This window comes from Helianthus annuus, chromosome 17 (assembly GCF_002127325.2).
Source record: "Helianthus annuus cultivar XRQ/B chromosome 17, HanXRQr2.0-SUNRISE, whole genome shotgun sequence".
Lineage (NCBI taxonomy): Eukaryota > Viridiplantae > Streptophyta > Magnoliopsida > Asterales > Asteraceae > Helianthus > Helianthus annuus.
This window is the reverse complement of record NC_035449.2, coordinates 143544558-143549691: the sequence shown is the minus strand read 5'-3', so window position 1 is coordinate 143549691 and position 5134 is coordinate 143544558.

Here is a 5134-nt window from a genome sequence, read left to right as displayed (position 1 = left end):
GATTGCTCTTACAAGTGGTAAATCAGGGGCATTAAGTTGTACTTGATTTCCTACAAGTGGTTAAAAATGAACAATGTGATGATTATCCCCGAACCTGCAAGTGGTTTTAACAGAACTTATTTTCCGGAAAAATCTCTTTGATTAAAACAAACTTAAGTGTTTTGAAATCAAATTGAGGAAATAGTTTGTTGTAAGGGGGAGTTCCGATTGTTTATGCTAGGTGAATGGAGATTTGAAGCTTGATACATCAGTTTGTCATCTTTCTGTATAGTTTGTTTTCAAATTTCTTTAAATGTTTTTGAATTTTAGGGGGAGTAAGAAATTTCAGAAAATCCAAAAACAATAGAAAAATTGAAAAATCCAAAAACATGATAAAATTCAAAATGAGTTTTGGTTGTGAAAAGAGGAAATGATAGTACATCAGTGGAGTATCACAACACGCTAAAGATATTGATGTGCGTGAAGTGTGTTATATTTTAGGTGTATATGTTAAGCCCTTTTTACACTTTTTAGCCAAGTTTTAAATTTATAAAACACGATATTTACTAACACTAAACACACATATGGGCAAGTGCACCCATCGTGGGCGTAGTATAGTGTTGGTAAGATACCGAGGTCGTCCAAGGACACAAGAGCTTTTAGTACCTCCTCAACGTCTAATCAAATCAAAAGTTAGAAAAAGGTTTTTAAACTAGAGATATAAAACTAACTAAAATGCTGAAAATAAAAATAAAACAAATAGACAAGATGAATCACTTGGATCTGACTCGTGTGTAGTGTAACCTTTGATTATTTTCGCACTTTTGCACTTGTTTAAGAGATTATCATAGTTATTGTAGTAGGCCCCTCTTTTGAAGGTAACGTTACCCTCAACCCAGTAGTTTGAGTCAGCAAGGATACAATCCTAAAGGGTCGGATTATTGAAAGATAATTAATTAAGTTATTAACGCATAATGTGGTAGGCCCCTCTTTTGAAGGCGACGTTACCCTCGGCTAAGTAGTCTGAGTCAGCAGGGATACAGTCCTAAGTAGCTAGGTTGAAGTTTTAGTAGTAGTTTAACTTATGAGGGGATCAAAGAGTTTGGACCCCCGCCATCCAATACCGATGGGTATTGAAGGAGGTCCTACTAAATTTGACCCAGGTCCTTTGCAGGATCTATACACTGAACAATGGCAAGACTCTTACCAAACCGTTCCCTTAACCCCCGACCAGGTAGCCAACATACCTCCATATCGACCGTGGAGATATGAATGGTGAAAATATTTTATTTTATATAGACAGTAAAATAATGCCAAGACACCACGGACAAACAATAAGGAAGAATTAAAGTCATTAATACAAAACCAATTAAAAAGTGCAAAAGAATAAAAATAAAAAGTATTACTCTAAACACTTGTCTTCACCAAGTGATGTAAGAGACTTAGGCAAACATGGCCTTTGATTGTCAAGAACTCTTACGATCAATCTTGGATCCCGAGACGACTTACACACTCTATGATGGACAATGGATGATGGTGGTGGATGATGGTGTTGTGATGGTGGTGGATGATGGTGTTGTGATGGTGGTGGGTGGTGGATGAAGTGTGAGAGAGGTGGTGTGCCAAGGGATGAGTTGCAAGAGCTCCAAGCACTCCTATTTATAGGCTAAACAGAAGCTCAGGCACGGCCCCGTGTCCACTGGGCAAGGCCCCGTGCCCATCCGACTCTCTCTCTTCATTAATTGCAATTCCATTAAATGCGCCTGCAGTAGTTGACCACGCCACCGTGTCCGCTGAGCACGACCCCGTGTGCAGAAGCATATCTGTACAATCAAGATTTGCGTGGATTTTGCGAATCTTATAGTTGACCATGGCCCCGTGTCCGCTGAGCACGGCCCCGTGGTGGGCAATAGAAGCTTCTACCACTTTGTCTTTTCTGCTGACACTTGGGCACGCCCCCGTGCTCACTGAGCACGGGGCGTGTTCAGTCTTCTGCCTTCTTGTTTTGCTTGGGTAGATGCTGTCGGGAGGTCGGGCATGCCACGTTTGTTCCTTTTCTCGTATTTATGTTAGATTTAGCTGCCGTTTTGCTTCTTTTGTTCATTTGAGCTCATTTAATCCTGAAAATACAAAAGGAAGACAAAAGCACACTTTTTCCAACACTAGTACTAAAAAAGGGTTAGTTTTATGCCACAATTGATGTAATTTATATGTTGCATTTTGTGCACAGAAAATACCCCCACACTTGAATCTTTGCTTGGCCTCAAGCAAAACTCTTTATAATGTGGCTTTTTCACTCCCAAATGGAATGGGTAGAAGAGAAGGTTTTTGGACTTGTCATAGATTGTCGGGATTTCCAAGATTCTTTATTAAGTTTTATTTTTATCTATTTACAATCCTATTCGTCTTGATTTATTAAAAACGTTTCATAAGATAAATTACTTATTAGGGCATAACATGCCTTTTTAAAATTTCATTTATATACAAGTTCACATACCTCACAGGGGATCACTCAACACTCGGCCTATGGTGTATTTTTAGTGAATCACTCGAGAGCGGCATTGAATTTACTCCTACCATAAGCTTGCCAAGCAATCAATCCTCCTCCTTTTTAACTATGTGCCTTTGTAAATATCAAGAGGACTTTTTGGGTGAAGGGTTAGGCTTGGGCTAAAGGTGGGTGGTTGGGTTAGTGGTTAGTAAAAAGGGCGAAAAGTGTAAAAAGCATCGGTTTTTGAAAGACTTTTTATTTTTCACAATTTATTTTAATTTGATGAACCATTTCTTTCAAACAAAGTTATTCTTGATGAACTTGTTTGTTTATTTGGTTTCATCATCATCATCATCATCATCATCATCATTTTTTAAGTCATAAGAAAAACCGAGCTTTGTTACTAAAATAAGGGGTAAAATAAAAAAGGTTTAGGTGGGTAAAAAGGGTGATTGTTTTTGGGTTAAGAAATGAAAAGGTTAAGGCTCAAAGGGGTTAACTAGGGGGATTTTGGGTAGGTGGTAAAAAATAAAAAAAATGGCGTAGAAAGAAAAAGGGTTAGTCCTAATGCCTCCATCATTTACTTACTTGGGTTTAAGTTGGTAAGGACCGGGAATGCATTGTTGTGGCAAGTTCTAGAGTAGTAAGAACCAAGCGGCTATTCACACAAGAAACGAAAAATGATCTTTTAGTGTAAAGATATGTATTTGTATGCTCAATAAAGGCTCAAAACTCACTTTTGCGGGAATGGGTTTTTATGTGATCAAGTATATATAATCAAATTTTAACTAAGCTTGTTATGCCGTTTCATAATTTTCTTATGTTGGTTCTTTTTATCACGACGCTATCCCTTGTAAATTTGTAAAAATATAACCTTGTTAGAATTTGAAATTCCCAACTTAAACCTAGACAAGTAAAAAGAAAATGAAATTTTTTGAAAAAAATTGGGGTGATTAGCGGTTCCAATAGAGTTTTGTGTAAGGCTTGTTAATTAGGACTTGCAAGATTCAAAGTTTTAGCATCCCACCACACTTAAATTACACGTTGTCCTCAATGTGTCCCAAAAATAATTTTTTAGGTTGATTGAATGTGTAATAGGGTGTTAAAAAGCAAAATTTTATGTTACTGGCACTTTGGACACGACCCCGTGGTGACCGGGCACGGCCACGTGTTCAGGTGCCAGTGACAAAATTTATTAAAGAGAAACAGAAGCCTGGTCACGGGGGCGTGTTCAGTGAACACGACCCATGTCTAGTTACCTGAACTAGGCGTTTTCTGCAGATTGTGCAGCACGGGGCCGCGTTGGGCGGACACGGCCCGTGCTGAACTTGCTGTAATGAAGAAATGTTTGTCGGATGACCCTGTTTTCGTGCATGGGGTGATGTTTCTCGTTTCCCTTGTTATCCTTTACCATCCCAAGTGTGTTTTATTCATTACAACACCATCCAAACATTAAAACCATCATTTCATTAAAAATCATAAAGAGAAATACATAGCGTTCCTAGAAAGTTAATAATTTAGATAAGCGAGCACAAGAAGCCTAAACCAAGGAGTCTTAGCCTACAAGTTATTCTAATTAGCAAAATTTCCGAAGAGATAATTCTCTCGGTTAGATGTGGCGAGCCACTCCTCTATCTCGGGCATGGGTTCCTTACACGTCGGCGAGCCACTCCTCTATCTCCCTTGGGAGGAGGAAGCCGGGCTCGTTGGCTTTGGTTTGAGGAGGTACAACTTCCACCGGGACTTCTTGTAGATCTTCAAGGGGAGGCTCCGCTGGGATGTCTTCCCATCCGGTAGGGTTGTTGACCCCAAGTGCTAGGTTCCAATCCTCTTGAGGGAGGATTGGTTCCATGGGAGGTGTCACAAGAATATTTAACCTTTGGTGCAAGAGGTTAATTTCTTGAAAACTATTTTCCAGCCCCACCGTAAGATAGTTTATACGGTCTATTAGGACCTCCTCTACCGAAGTCATTTCATCGAGAGCTTCCCTTAGTGCCATGAAATAGTGTACAAGGGTAGCTTCAATGGAAGGCCTTCTCCCTCTTCGACTGTTTCTTGAATGTTCTGAATATGTCCCACTGTTTTCACTTGACATTCTACGAAAACGAACCGAAAATAGCTTATTTTAATGAAACAGTGACTTGGACACGGCCCCATGCTCAGTGAGCACGACCCCGTGTTCACCTTTCTGCAGTGTTCGCCTTTTTGCAGAGTTTTGGATCAAGGAATCTAGTGCACCCTTACTAACGAGACGGAAATGTATTTCCTTAACTCGTTCGGCAAGTACTAACCACGTTTCGGGTACGATGCTATCAAGTTAGGGGTGAAACCCGCATCTTGATAACTAGTTCCACTCTTGGATTTTCAATCCCGCCAAAGTCTCGAATTTTTGATTGACTAGGGACATGTAGTAACCGGAAGGGTGAATACCGTTAACCGCTCCTCAGTGAGAGTATTCTGCCTATTAGGCCAAAGCATGTTTCCCTAACTCAAAAGAATTTTCGACCACTTTGGAATAGTCTTAGTTTCGTTCCGAGAGACTCCAAGTTTTACATTGAATCTCTTTTACGCTATATCAATTTTAATGTGTTCTACATTTGATACGTTTATCATTTCAAATTCGAAAGCACGAATCGCACGTTACTCGCAATCTAAAACGATACT